A 16,302-nucleotide genomic window follows, 5' to 3' on the forward strand; every position below is an offset into this window, starting at 1 on the left:
CCTCTCTCTGTTCTGATGTTCTCAACTGTCTAACTTGGGACAGGGCTGAGGTCTGCCTTCTCTGACCCATGCTAGGGCAGCACACACCAGGGAAATGGCCATCTCGGCTCTATCCTGGTAAACGGAGTCCAAGAAAGGCTGCTCTGGCTCCTTCTCAAGGCAGGTAATCTCCTGTGTTGGGTGAGCCGGAGCACCTGTGAGAAAACCTGTAAGGCTCCACAGTGAAGTGTTAGCATGAGATTCACATGTGTAGGTGGTGCCTGCGCCATCCTTCCTCCCCCTGGTGCTTGGCCAGCCCTAAAGGATAAGGCAGGGAGAGCCACCTAGACTGGGTTTCCTCCTGGAAGCGGCCATCTGTGACAAATGCCTCAGTGAGTGGGAGTAAATAGCATGTGTTGCTAATTTCTCTAGAGACACCGGGGTGAGGATATGTGAAGTTTTGCAAATACGAACTTGTACTTTCTGGGACTCTGCTGAGATTACAAAGCCCACAAGGTGGCGCGTGAGCTGCAGCGATGATGGATGGGCTCTAAAAGGATTGCAGAGAGCCTCTGCAGGGGACCTCCCTCTGGCAGACCCTTCTTCCCTGTCCTGTTCACAGCCCACACTTCTATAATATTCCTGATCTTGCATCTGTCCATAGCTTTCTCTTCTGTGAAAGCAGGGTCCTGGCTTTCTGTTGCTGCTGCTTTAATAAAGCACAGGGTAACTGAATTCTTGAAAATCCATTTAATCCTTTGAACTCCAGCCTGCACTGGATTTTATGTTTTAAGCCCTTACCAACTCAAAATATTCGAGAATGTTTATGGACCAATCACATGTTCAATAAAGGACTTGTATCTGGAATATAGGCACCCTCAAAACTCACAAACAACCCTATTATAAAATGGACAAAACAAGAAGTGACATTTCATCAGAGGGTGTATTTAAGGTTGACGTGGTGTGAAAAGATATTCAGCTTTGTTAGCCAGTCAGGAATGCAGTTAAAACCACAATGAGAGATTGCTATAGATCTCTTAAAATGGATAAAGTAAAAAATGGTGATAACACCAATCTCTAGAAGGAATGCAGGGAAACTGGATCTCTTGTACATTGCTGGTGGGAAAGTCAACTAGTACAGCTACTCTGAAAAATAGTATGGCAGCTAGCTCCTCTTGAAACAAAAAATGGACTTCCCACACAACCTAGCAATTGCGCTCTTGGGCATTTATCCCAGAGAAATGAAAATGTTTTCATACAGACATTTGCACACAAATGTTCATAGCAGCTTCACTTATCATAGCCTCAAGCTATTGGAATAACATAATTACAGAAATGGGAAGTAGGTCTGTGGTTGTCGAGGGTTAGGGATGAGGGCGATGGAGCAGGTGTGGTAATAAAGGGTATCAGACAGGAGCCTTACTCAATGGCACAGTTAAATATATTGACTGTGGTGGTAGATACATAAAGCTACCCAATGTGATAAAATGTTCTAGAGCCACAAACAAACCTGGGTGAGTGTATGTGTAACCGGTGAAATCTGAATGAACTCATAGATTGGACCAAGGCCCATTTCCTGGCTGTGCTATCATAGTATGTATAATTTAACAAGATGTCACCATTTGGGGAGATGGGGTGAAGGATACATTGGATCCCCCCATCCATTTCATCTTCTGAATCTTCAACTATTAAAAGTAGAGTATAAAAATGTGCTCTAAGGTCCAATGGAGGCCAAAATGTTTACCAAGAAAAATTTTATGGAAAAAATTTTTGAAAAAAATTACAGCGAGAACACTGGGCTGGACCTAGGAGGACCAGAGGGTTCAAGTCCTGTTTTATCTCTGCTAACTGGGTGAACCTGGGGGATGCACTTTAGATCCATGGCTTTTGATTACCTTTGATACAGTAGGGATTATAACAATTGCTATATTTCAAAGGCTTATTGTTAGGATTCAATGAGATATTATATATAAAGAGCATTTCATAGTGCCTGGAGCATTATCATTGCTAAACAAATGTTAGTTCTTTCCATAATACAAGTTATAATCATGACATTAAACTTAAGCATATGGAATAGAAAATACCAATTGTCTTTACTGAGAAGATGGCCGTATTTTCAGATTTCTGTGTTTTGAGAGATCGTTTGGAAAATTCTCAAATATAATATTGCTGCTAAAATCTCTTGGCAGGGGTACTTGTGTATCTCGTATGTGTGTATGTCTGGGTATAGGAGAAGTGTTTCCTAGTTAGCACTTCACCTTATCAGTAGTGTGACTCAGGGGAATTTGTAGCTTCTTATCCTCAGTGTCTGTCTTCTGCAGGGCATCCCTCATTACCAGAGACTCTTCTAGGTCACTAAGTGTTGCCACAGAATTTACATGCTATACCCACAGTTTACCAAAGAAATAAATTTCCAGAAAACTCTCAGTTGTGTGATAGCTTTTAATAACTTTACCATATCCTTGGAATTATCTCAATAATAATGTGTGAAGAACATGGGTGTTGTGGTGGTAGGGTTGTTACTGCACTGCAGACATTCGCTGTCTATTGTGTTGAACATCGGCCTGTTGTTACAGTTTCTGGAAAGTAGTTACCCAGGTGCCTCAGATCGGTTCTCTTTAAGTCTGTGTGTCTTTCTCTCTTTCTCTTTCTTTTTAAATATTTTTATTTATTTATTCGACAGAAAGAAAGAGGGAGAGAGTATAAGCAGGGGGAGCGGCAGAGGGAGAAGCAGACTCCCCACTGAGCAGGGAGCCTGATGCAGGGCTGGATCCCAGGACCCAGGGGAAGACAAGCAGAGCCAAAGGCAGACATGTAATGGACTGAGCCACCCAGGTGGCCCTCTCTTTCAGTGTTTCATGAGCTCTTGAGAAGTGACTTAGGTCTTGGCAGATCCTGACCCCATTTGTGCTGCTTCTCCCTTTCCAGCTGTTCATGCAGAGAGTGGGCCAGTGGTTGGGATGTGTCTGTGGCATTGGGTTTTCTGGCTTCATGGAGTCGCCCAATCTCGTAGCAGTTTGCCTTACATTTCTTATTGAAACCCGCATTGTTTCTCTGGCTTTGGCTCTGGAATTCTGGACTTGTGGTTTCAGAATGAGCGAAGCTTCCGTATGTCCATCGAGTCACTTTCCAGCCCACAGAAAGGACAAAGGGAAGGAAGTTCTTTGGCTTATTCCCACAGCCTCACTGCTGTGCTCATCAGAGCCACTTGCTCCTGGGCCCTGTGAGGACGCAGTCTGCTCCAGCTGGGCCCCCCTATTTTTAGTGAGCATCGAGGGAACCTAACCTCGACCTGGAACACCTCTAGATGCTTCATGACTGAAACTCCTCTCCCCAGCTCATGGCAGCTCCCACAGCTGCTGAATCCTCTATTTCTAAACTTGTGGTGTGTTGGCCATCCCCAAATTTTCCTAATGCCTTTGAATCCAACCTCCTCTCAGACCCTGATATATTAAATTTCTTTCTTTTCCACTAGAAACATTTCTGGGTATAAAAGATACTCAAATTCATAGATCCCAATTAAAGCCTATTGATTTCTGTTTTGCTTTTCTCTGATCTCCAGATTCTCTTCTGTCCTTAGATCTCCAAGCTCATTTGCAGGACTGCTGGTGCTCCAGCACCCGCCCCCTCCACTCCCCAGTACTGGGCAGAAAGGTGGGAGAGACCTAGGAGAGAATGGAATTCACAGGCTGTTTACCCAGGGAGACAATAAAGCCCCATTCATAGAGCTCCGGCCACTAATTATTTGCATAATGTGAAAAATAAATAGAGGCTTGTTACCATTGATGCTATTAGCATGTTAACTTTCTTTAAAACCATTCTAATGATGATTAAGTAACAATTGGATATTGCATCATCAAGGGGTCTCTGTGTGTATTGTCTGGTTCTTAATTGGCTCAGCTCTGAGGATGGGGTGTGAAGGCAGGAGGTGAAGAAGCTGAGATTTTGAAGGATTGTAACAGAGCTTTTAACATTTTATAACTAAATTTATAAGAAGCAGCTTCTAGAACATTCTTATGAGCTGACTCCCTTAACATAAATAATTCAACTAGTCTTAATTAAATATTCTAACTGAGGTTTTGGTCATTTCCTTTTCATTTAGTTTATTGTACCAAGTCGCAAAGTCGAGAAACATTGTTTAAATGAGTATCTCTTATGGTTCAGATGGCTTTTAAAATTCTACTTGAAATAGACACTTCCTGGCTTAAATTGATGTTAGTCTTGGATTAACTCTCTAGTCCATATCAACGAAAGGAATTTGGGACATGCATGGACTCTAGTTTGTAGTCACCAATGCTGACCCCTCAAAACACAAAAATATGTTGTGAAACTAAATAATAAAAGAGGTTTGTCCTAAACACTCAGCAAAAATTAACTGACATGCAAACCCTTTCTCTCTGCAAGCTTTGACCCACATGTGCCAGATGCTTTATAGCACCTTAGTTGATCTTTATGACATCTCTTCAGGGTCATATTGTCCACCTAAGGCAGATGGGGACACTTGAGGCCACAAGTGTTAAAGTAATTATCTGTCATCGATCTCATCCAGAGTTGCTCACCACGTCATCCATGAACTACCTGTGCCAGAGTCCCTCAGAGTTAGGCAGACTCAGAGAGCTTCTAGATTTTTGGAACAGGGACACGTAAATTTTGAATTTTTTCTTTAAACTGCCTCCCGAAGCTGTTTGTGTAACCACCAAAGTTAGGTTACTGCATTTATAGCGTAACTATTTCTTGACATATGTGAATTCTGTTTATGAACAAATCCACATTGCTCAAGTGGATCGGTCCATTGGAAATTAGTGACAGAATGGGAGCAGAATTTTCTGTCCTGAAAATTCAAACTTCGGCATGTCTTGATGCTTTTTTCCTTTAATCTCTTACAGTCTGAGCCATTTCCGTTCTGTTGATTCCTCCTTAACTTTCGACTAATGACAGCTCTTAGGGCTTGTGGGGCCCCACTCCTCTACACTCATGTTTTCTTAAGGGGATTTGCTGCTGTGTATTAGTCCACATTCAGTCAGAAAACAGAAACCATGCTAGGCCTTTGAACAGAGGGAGTTCACTGTAGGGGATCGGTTACACAGATGGCAAAGGACCAAAAAAGTCGATGGGGACAGTGGGCGACCAAGAGATCAAGAGATTGACAACAACATGAGGACACCATTGTGGCCCACCTCGTGTGGGGGCACCTGGAGGAAGGAGTGTTGCCAGAAGCAGGAGCTGGGCCAGCTGGCAGGTTCTAGAAGCATCTGGGGAGTCAAGAAGGAGATGCTGGCGACTTGGCCTGAGGCAAAGTGAGGCAGGCCCGCCTTGCTCCTCCCCCTGTACTTCACCTTCCATGGGTGACTCTCAGTGGCCAAAATCTCCAGAAAGTTGGCTGAGAGACTGAGCCCCCTAAGATGTAGAGCAAGTCAGGGAAGCAAAAGCAAGGGGGCTGAGCATGAGGGGCAGGTGGTGGGTGTATATTTCCTCCTCAGGCTCTGGGACCCCACAAAATCAGTTGGAACAGGAGTGATAAACCTCAGCCCACACATGGCACCTGCAATGAGAGGCTGATTTCCCTGCTTCCCAGCAGCCCCAGCAAATAGGCGGGGAGGACCCGGAGGGAGGGGTCAGCAGGTGTGACCAGCCAACACATGTGGCCAATGTGCAGCATGGCCTAGCTCATGGCCTACCAGGTTCAGGGTTCTCATCGGTGTTGTTATAACCCACAGTTCACAGGTTTTACTTTGATGTCTTCCTTCGCCCCAAGGTTCTATTGGAATGTTTTACACTTTCTGAGTGGTTGGATTTGTTTGGACTCTCTTGTCCTCTTCTGGTTTTACTGAGCAATGGTCAGAAAGTATGTTCCGAATGATCTCTGTCTTACGGGGAACACACAGAGCTTATGTTTATTAACTGATAACATTTTTGTTAAATATTCCCCCTAGTACTCTAAAAATATATATTCTTGTTTGGGGTGTAAAAATTTTGTATGTAGTTATTAAATATTTTACTGAGGATGTTATTCAAATTCGTAAATCTCATTCTTTTCTATTTAATTTATTTCTGAGAAATGTTTGATTTTCCCAGTTTCTCCTTGAATTTACGGATCTTTTGCTATAGGTATATTGATACTTTATTTTGTGCCTGAGGATATGTGGTTGTTGAATTCTCTTTAACCAATATGAGATTACTTGTTTGCTCCATTTAAGAATGTTCGCCTTGAATTCTCCTGCTGGTCTTGCTATACTTAATCCACAGCTGCCATCCTACGATCTTCAGCATGAGTTTTCTCTAGTTAAACCCTGGAAATGTGGGGGTTTTTTGTTTTGGATTTCTTTTTTTAGATTTTTATTTATTTGAGAGCATGCAAAAGCAGGATGGAGGGCAAAGGGGAAGGGAGGAGCCAACTCCCTGCTGAGCAGGCAGGGAGCCCAACAGGGGGCTCCATCCCAAGACCCTGACATCATGACCTGAGCTGATGGCTGCTGCTCAACTGCTTTCTTTACTGCTTAACTGCCTAAGTGACTGAGCCACGGGGTGCACTGCTTGCACCCCTAGAAAGGTTATTTTTATAAGGCCCTTGGAATTTTAGTTACTAATGATTTTTTTCTTTTATTAGTGTTAATTTAGAAGTCCATTCTTCAATCTTGCATTAAAGGTAATGATGACATTCACTTAACTAAACATGTGCCAGCTCTACCCGTAATTGTAAAGCATCACAGACAGCTGAGAAATCACTTGTGGCCCCCCTGTTGTGAGGCCGCAGCACTCACTCTTCCAGGTTAATAGAGTTATATACTTATTCATAACTTTCTAGATGTCAGTAAAGTGTCCTGGTGATGGAGCATATTGTAAAATTGGTCCTGTGTTTATGGCTGTTTGTTTTATGCTAATATCCGGTGATTCTTTGTTGCCTGTTATTTTTTTTTATTACATATCCAGATTAATCTGGTATGAATGATCTCAGGGACTCTAAAAGTCAGCACTCTATTTCCCCAGAGTAAACCTCACCCTGGCGAGGAAGGTGCCTCAATAGTAAGCCCTCCCTTCAGGGAGCTGGTTGGGGAATGGCTGCATGTCCTCCTGCTGAGGGCTTCCCAGCCCAAGAAAAAGCTGGTAGAACAAAGAGAACAAACACCCACTTTATCTAAAATAACAAAAGTGTCCAGTAAACCCTGAGAGGCTGGTTAAAATGCTTTGAAAATGGGTGCTTTTCTGAATAATACCTCCATTGAAAAGTTAGGAAGAATCTTGATTGAGAATGAGGATTTTAGCCCCAAAGGTAGGTGGGACCTCCCTGAAACGGAAGCCCCAACCTGGTGAGCCCAGTGTCTCTGCTCTTTATGTCAGCCTCTGTGTTCACAGACAGCCATTTAGAATGCCTGTGTCCTCCTCTTCCCCTTAATTCTTGTCATCTTTCAAAGACAAGAACTCATTCTGTGTCCATTCTTGTCTACATCAGTGGTACAGTCCACTGTATTTTGGAAGAACACCCTTTGTGTACTGGGATGCTGCAGTGAACATCCCAGGCCTTCCCTCTGGGGGCGCAACTGTATTGCTGCTTCTTCTGAATTACTCGAGACTCCTTGTTTATACCATCCTTTGTCACTTACATAGAGGCGCATCCCATGAATTCCTAGAGGATGGGCACTTACCAATGGGCTCCTTGTATCTTCAGAGCCCTTGTGTGCATCAGTTGCCAGTTCATCGCCCTGCTTTTCTCTGCCCTGGATACAGGGAGTTACTGCTCCTGTTCCCTTCTCCTTGCCACACATACTGGGGTGCAGGATAGCAGGGCGGAAGGAGAGAAGTCAGGGTGTGCACACCCACTTCCTATCTCCGGTCTCCTTGGTGCTCCTGCTCTTGGCGGGCAGCCCCTCCCACTGCAATCCCAACTCTGGCCCCACCCACACCCCCAGCCCCATGGCTGTGTCCCTGGCCCTGGAATGCTCACCTTACCCCTGGGAGTGGGAATGGCACCTGCTGGTGCTTGTATCCCGACTGCCCTCTTTGGGCATCTTAGTTCTTCCAAAACCTGTGTCAGTTTTCTGTATAAAATTCCCTTTGTTTGAAATTCTACCCTGTTTTCTTTTTTCTAACCAGACCCTGAAGGATGCAGTGTCCACCTAGCTTCTCCACAATTCATGTAAAAAAAAAAAAAAAAAAAGTTGTGCACTGTGGTAGATGCCAGGGATTTAAAACTAAAAAGAGAAATAACAGAATAAATATGTTGTCCTGAAATCCAGTGATTGAAAACTGTGTGAGGGACATCATTCCTACCTTGAGCCCCTGCTGTGCCCCTAGGCACTGAAGATTAGGCATCTTTGTGTATTACTTGCAGACCTGAGTGCTCCCAGAGAAGGGGATTTCAGAGTATAGACAGCCATGTTCCCACTAGTGACTAAAGGTCAAGTTCTTAGTTAGGCTTCAGTTGTGGCTCTGAAGTGACCAGATATGGTGGTGGCACCTGAGGAGTTAAACCTGCATTTTAGGCGGGCTGGAATTTTACAGCAGCCAACGTGTGCTATCCTGCAAGGAATGTGTTAGTTTGAGTGCATAGAGAGCCAATTTATGCTCCACCTCTAGCACTTTCAAGAGCACAGATGCCCAGAAATCTCCATATTCTTGAAAAAAGTTTCAGTATCACTGCTGAACATTCTAGCAGCCTATGCCCAAGTGTTCAAAGTGGGGTGAAGCCCTTGAGATGGTTTCGAACTCTCAGAGTGCCAAGTGCCCCCTTCGGAGCCAGCTTCCACATCAGAGCCTGCTAGGGGCCAATGTCAGAAGCTGCATGAAGAGGGCTCCTGCCAGCCACACCCTGCGCTTGGAGCTCTGAGTCTCTGGCAGGGCTCAGTGTGGCCTCCCACTAGAGCTCTGCACTGTTCTTACCCAAGCTGACTGTGCAGCATTTGTCAGCCTCTGAAGCTCCCTGCCCAGAAGTGACATTTTCCTGGAATCAAAGCCTTTCTAAGCTTAGAGGAATGCTCCATGTAATGGGGTGGGGGTGATGTATTAGGCTCCTGGGTCATTTGGAGGTTCCTTGACGCCGTGCAGATGTTGCCTGGTGCCCTGAATGATGATAAATGATGCTCTCATAGGAGCTGGATCTCAGAGAAGTTTTCTCTTGGTCTGGTGAGCTATACAATTTCTTTGCTGTAGAACAAAGTTTTTAATTGTTCTTTTTTTGAGGGGTGGACGTGGACCTATTGAGAATTTGATGAAAGCTATGGACCCTTTCACTAGAAAAAATGTATTTGTGCATAATTCTGCATGTAGTCTCTCTTAGGCCCATAGATCCAAGGGCTCTGGATCATTATCCCCTGATGCACACCTGATGTGTGCTGAAGGAACTGGAAGGTACAGTATGCACAAGCACTTTGTCCTGTGATGCTGTCTTGTGCCCTGCTTTTGACTTTTGGGGCATTCATTCCACGTATACCGAAGAGTGGCAAAGGCTGCGCACTCACGGCCATGGCAAATTCAAGTCTGTGCTCCTGCGAAAGGCCCCACTGTCTCTGGGCCATTGCTTACTTTGCCGATGGCTGAAGTGGCTGCTGGCCGGGGTCTATTTTATTGCAAACATTTCCATGTGGCTTTTATTCCTATCACTGCGTAGAAACTAGGCTTGTTAAATTTGCCAACAACTTTGATCTTTTCAAAGTTGATGACACTTTTATTCTTCATCTTTCATGACTGTTCAGCAGCACCCAACCCAGCTGGTTGCTCTTTCCTTGAAATTTATTTCATTTGTGACTTTTAAAGGGTTTTCTAACTACTTCTCTGGCCTGTTCTCAGTTTCCCTTGCTGGTTCCTTCTCCTCTGCTGGCATCATAAGTGTTAGAATCTCCTATGGCCTCATTCTGAGATCTGATTTCATCTCTTTCTGCATAAATTCTCTACATATTTTCATCCAGTTCTGTTGCTTTAAAATTCTGGACACTGGGCAGCCCGGGTGGCTCAGCGGTTTAGCGCCGCCTTCAGCCCAGGGTGTGTGATCCTGGAGACCCAGGATCGAGTCCCATGTCGGGCTCCCTGCATGAAGCCTGCTTCTGTCTCTGCCTCTCTCTCTCTCTTTCTCTCTCTCTCTCTGTCTCTCATGAATAAATAAATTAATATTTAAAAAAAAATAAAATTCTGGACACTGATGTTTCCAGTTCTGACGCAGAGGTCCAGCCACCTGCTTGAAATACCTGCTTGGGCAAATAAACTTCTGAAAGGTGTCATGTGCAGATGAAGTTCATGGCTGCAATAAGATACTATTTGTGGTTGGAGGAACTGGAGAGAACCAGTCTGGGGTTCAAATGGGGAGGCCTCTGGCTATCAAGTTAAACGTTTACTGAAGACTGTTAACTGTTTTTTCTTTCGCCTTTTCTTGACCACCCAATCGGTCTGAAAATCCAGCCAAAGTTCCACCTAGGAGATAGATGACTGTTCTATTGACTTTCTCCATGTCCCTAGGCCGCCTTTCACCCCCACCTATCACCGGGAGTGATGGAGTAACTCCCTCCCAGGCCTCCTGGCTTTCTCTCCCACCTCCCAGCTGTGCTTCCACCGGCAGCCACAGTGACTTTTCATAAACACATTCCAGGTGGCATTACAGCTCTCTCCTTCTAAAGCACATCGAGGCTTTGTGCAAGAACGAAATAAAGCTCTTTACCACGGCTCCCACAGCTTCCATCACCTGCCCATCTCAGACTCTCATATTCTGCACTGGCAAGGCTGGTTTTCTTAAAAATGCTTGGTTCTTCTTCCCTGGGCCTGGAGAAGAATTCTAGAGAAAATGACACGAATATTTACATGTAGGCTGCCTTATTTCTCTAATTGTATCACAAGCTCTTGAGAGCAGGGACCAGATTTTATGCTTTGCACCTTCAACATCTCCACTTCTGCCTCCAACCACCTGTCTGTGTTTGTATCTAGGGCAGTTCCTTGCACTAATTCATTGAAGGCATTTTTTTGTTGAGCACCTATCAGGCTGTGTGTTAAGTATTGGGAATGTAGGTGTTGGATGTTGAGAATTGTTTTCTTCTGTCTAGAAATATGAGCCTCACATGATGAGGATGGGAGTGAGGAGATACCTGCCATAAATAATGTGAGATGAGTGAAAGCAGGTTTCAGCTTGGGTAGAATTTTGCCATTCTAATGAATTCTGAAAACTATCACAAGGTATCTTTATTGCTTTGGATTAGTAACAGACTAAATCGTGCCTTCGTTGCTTCCAAAAATACCTATGATTTCCCAGAGTGCTAAATTCACTTCCAGGCTGTAGCTGAGAGCATCACACTTAATGGAAAATAATGATATTCCTAACTCAAATAGACAACAAGCAAGGTAAACCTTTGCTTGTCGTCATTCCTCCATGATAAACATCTTCTGCTCAGAGTTTTGCTTGAAACACAGCAGAACGATAAATCAAAGCATGTTAAAGAAGACACTTGTTACTCTGTTAGCCGCAAACTTAAACACAACAACTACAAAATGTTAGGTGTGAGGTTATTTATATTCAGGTGTTATATTTAGTGGGGAGACTCTACCTTACATCTTTGTTTCAAAGCTTTGTCTTAAAAATGTTTTTAAAGCAAGTTTTGCCAGGTTATAACCAAAAGCTTCCTTGTAGTGTAAATGCAATTAGCTACCAGGTATAAGTGTGGCCTGGAAGCTTAGCTTGAACAGTTTCGTAATCAAGTGTAAGCGTTCCTTGTAGATGTTAAGCTGTTAATTACAGAAGATCAAAACAGCTCGGTTCATCTAGGTGGAGCTAGGATGTTCTGTGCTGCTTAAAAATCATAAGGGGCTTATGGAAGTGAGTGACATGATTTTAGTTATTTTTTAAAAATAAGGTTTTTTTTTTCCTTTTCTGCTCAAATAAAAACTGGAAGCAGAGAAAAGAAGACTTAGCAAACATGAGCTCTCTCTTGCTGTTGGGGAGTGACACTGGTGGTAGACGCCTGTGCATGGGGCCATTTGAGGAAAGCTGCCCCAACAGAAAGCTGTGGCAGTGGACCTTGTGCACCGTGTAGAGGACACAAGGCAACAGGGCTTCTGAGGGCCTAGCAGAACTGTGGATTGATATAAATGATAGTTCTGAAAGTGTCCTTCTTGGGAGCCTGCCAGATTCCAAAACTTGGCCCAAAAAATGGCTTTAATCCTTTAAAAAATCTAGACTTTTTTTTTTTCTTTTGCAAAACTGTTTAAGCCAGATCAGTTCTAGTTTTTGATCAGGAATGATACTATTTTGCCTTAAAACAACTCAATGATTTTTGTCTGCTTCTAAATGTCACATTTGCCCTCTAATCCCAGGGGTTCAGCACCATGAGAGGGGCAGCAATAGCTCTGTGGCCCTTCCGAGTGCCACCTCTTTTATTTTATTTTATTTTATTTTTTATTTTTATTTTTTAGATTTTTATTTATTTATTCATGATAGTCACAGAGAGAGAGAGAGAGAGAGAGAGAGAGGCAGAGACACAGGCAGAGGGAGAAGCAGGCTCCATGCAGGGAGCCCGACGTGGGATTCGATCCCGGGTCTCCAGGATCGCGCCCTGGGCCAAAGGCAGGCGCCAAACCGCTGCGCCACCCAGGGATCCCCCAGTGCCACCTCTTTTAGAGGGACACATGCACATCTTTCAGAAGATTTGCTTTGAAGTGGTCAGAACTCCCAAGATGTGAGGTCAGGTATCAGCCCCGCCACGTTATAATCGTACATCCCATACAGATATGCCTGCTAATTGAAACAAACATTTTTTTTTAAAGCCTACAGTGAAAGCTGGCTTGAATTGAGTAATATTTCTATTTAAGAATTGGATTAAAAAGTGCCTGAATATTTGTGTGTGTGCTGTATGTTTTTTCAGTGGGTTGATTTAGAGATTGGTGCTAGGAGATTAGTTCAGTGCAATCTTAGGTCAGATCATGCACCTGCATGGCAAGCCTTCCAGTTCCAACCGGTGGGACTTCCACTTAGTTTACTGTTCCTTCCCTCTACTCAGTGAAGTACGCACTCCCTGACGCAGAAGTACAGCTGGTTTTTACTTCCAGGAAATTCAACTCAGATGTTTATTCTTGAGCACCTTTTAAGGCCTAGAAGACCACGACTCCCATTCTGGGCTTTGCCACACTTCCAGTTGTGGCTGATTATTTACTCTTCAGGAGTTGTCAGCATCAGTAACATTGGATAATGTCCTTGTTGTTCTCTGGCTTGATTAGGATTAATTGTTCATTAAAGTTTCTTGTTCCTGTAATTGGTATATGCCAGGGGATCCTTGTTATTTCTATTTCTGCTGCCCTCCCCCCTCCACTGACCTTTTGGATAGCTCAGTATTGGCCGCTGAGCATCCAGGAGAAGCACCTGTTGTAGCTTTGAAAACTGTAAGTCTAGATGTTGCACCAGGTCCTTATGTGTTTCTTGATGGTTACAGAAACTGATTAGGGTGATCTAGGCTTTAAAATGAAATGCAGCCAAGTGGACACTTTCTGTATTGCTTTGGTTCCTCTTCTCTAATTGCACAAGTACGGGCATGGTAGGGGGTGCATCTACAGCTCTGACATATTGATTCCAATCCCTGGGCAGACTGTCTGAGCTGGTGGGATATTCAGCCTGCGAGCTGCCCCATGTGGATCTGCTCTACTCATCTTCCAGCTCACAACTGCAGAAAGTATCAGTAGGGAGCATGTGCTGGGGACCACCTGGTGATCTTGTTGACGTTAGGCCTTCAGAAGCCTGTTCTGCCCTTGAATCTTGACCACATGTGTTCCTTGTGTAGCCTCTTAAGTGAGCCCTGTTATTGTCCTGGGTCTCAACAGTGACTAAAGGGAGTCATTTAAAAGAGGTTGCAAGCCTTCGGAACAGTGATCTCCCTCTGGTGTGGCCATCTGCCTTCCTTGCTTCTCCATTTGCCTCTCATTCTGTGCCTACATTTCTCATCAGGATGGCAGTCGGCTCCCTTCTTGTGGAGCTGGCCTTCTGCACTGCTACTAGAATGTCACGACCCACTGCATCGCTAGAGAGGGGCCCAGGCCCTGACTCCTCTCAGTGTGGTCATGATATTCATGTCTTCCTAATTCCTCATGATGCCATTGGCTTCCCAAGTCAATTTCTAGATTTTTGGAAACCCTCTAACTTAATTACAGACAACAGAATAAAAAAACAGATGAATGGGAGCAGATCAAACTTTAGAAACTTCTGTGTCTCCAAAAAATCCCCAAAACCAAAACCAAAAACCCCAGTCAACAAAGTGAAAAGGCAGCCTGTGAGATGGGAGAGAATAATTGGAATTCGTATATCTGATGAGGGGTTCATATCCAAAATACATACAGAACTTGTACAACTCAACAGCAGAAGAATTACCTGATTAAAAACTGGGCAAAGGGACAAGAATAGATATTTCTCCAAAGAAGATACACCAGTGGCTGATAAATACATGAAATGATGCTCAACATCTCTCACCCTTAGGGAAATGCAAATCCAAAGCACAATGAGCCGTCACCTCACATGTCAGCAGGGATGAAAGATGGTGCAACTCAGTATGGAGGTTCATCAAAAAATTTAAAATAGACTTGTCACATGATTCAGCAATCCCACTTCTGGGTGTTCATCCAAAAGAATTGAAATCAGGACCTCAGAGACACTTGCCTGCCCATGTTTGTTACAGCATTTTCATAATAACCAAGATGTGGAAGCAACCCAAAGTGTCCACCAAGAGATGAATGGACAAGCAAAATGTGGTCCATCCACACACAGTAGAATATTACGTAGCTTTAAAAAGAAGGTAATCTTGACACCTATGACAAGGATGAACCTCGAGGACCTTATGTGAAATGAAAGAAGCCAGTCACAAAAGGAAAAATACTGTGTGATTCCACTTTATGAGGAATCTAAAGATTCCTCACAGAAGCAGAAAACAGGACAGCTGCCCAAGGCTGGGGTGGGAGAGAGGGAGAATGAGTGTTTAGTGGGTATAGAGTTTTCAGTGTTACAAGATGCAAAAGTTCTGGAGATTTGTTGTACAGCAATGTGAATGTATTTAACGCTACTGAACTTTACACTTCATAATGATAAAGATAGTAAATTTGTTATGTGCTTTCTAACCATAATAAGACACAAGTGACTAACTCATGAGCTTTTTCCTGCCCACAGTGTTGGAAGTCACTTGTGGTGTGACTGGAAAATTTCAGTATTGGTGATGATTTCATTTGCCAGTGTTAGCAGATTCAAGCAATAAATAAATACCTTAGTGTATGTAAATAGCTGAGAAGAATGCCTGGTCTGTGCTAACTACTGCGCACTCCTTTACCCAAAGCCCTCAGGCCCGATATGATGTGGAATACAGTTTATTTTCCTGATTAGCTGTCTGTGGTGCCCATATAACATATAATGTGATAGCCTCAGGAGCACCCTATGATTAAGCATGTTATTATTTCTCTAGAGAAATATGTGAATATTCATAATGGGAAAATCTAGACTATAAATTGCTTCATTTTAGTTTAGGTCAGGAACACTGCCAAAAAGTTTTGGAAAAAAAAAAAAGAAAACCAAAGTAATTTCTCAGAGCTTTTGGGCTTCAGAATTGTGGATGTAGGATTATGGCTGTGTGTTACATCATCCCTGGTCCATAGATGAAGAACTTGAAGGACAGGAGGTACCATGCCATCATAAGGTCAGAGCAGGAAGGTCAGGGCAGGCTCCAGGGGAGACGGTGTGGTTCCAGACTCCACGCTCTTATCTGATAAGCAGCACAAGACCGTTGGGTGAGACTTTGGTGATGTGGGCTGAAGTTATGTCTTGTTTATTGTTTTATTTGCATGGAAGGTGTGTCAGATAACACATCGCGACTGCATATGGAGTGGCAGTGTGTGCAGAGAGCGTACCTAGGGAGTCCTTGACCTTGTCTCCCTTATGTGGGACAGAGGCAGCCTCAGCTCCACCCTTCCCTTGTGATTCTTCCCTTCTGGTGCCTGTCCTCTTCCCGGTTCTAGCCACCAGGCTGCATACTGATTGCCATTGACCTGGTGGTGATGGTCCTCACTGCTACCCCATGTCCTACCCCAGAGGCCTGGGGAGGGTCCCTGTGCCCTCGCATCCACCTGCATGTGAGTAGGGCAGGCTGGAGGCATTGTAGAGTTTATGCCCTGGGATCAGTCCTCGACCGACATGTGGATAGGAGCTCAGCTGCCTCCCCTCTCTATAGGGCTGTCTGAGGAGGTCGAGCTCGCAGGCCCTGCAGCTACAACCCAGGCATAAGTGTACCCTTTCCTGCCTTTCCTTCCTGTTCTCTCTTCCCATCTCCCCAGAAGACTTTGTGTGTCTGTGACTATGGCTCATCAAGTGTCCCATGGTGGGAG

Source organism: Canis lupus, chromosome 16 (assembly GCF_011100685.1).
Source record: "Canis lupus familiaris isolate Mischka breed German Shepherd chromosome 16, alternate assembly UU_Cfam_GSD_1.0, whole genome shotgun sequence".
NCBI classification, from domain to species: Eukaryota; Metazoa; Chordata; class Mammalia; order Carnivora; family Canidae; genus Canis; species Canis lupus.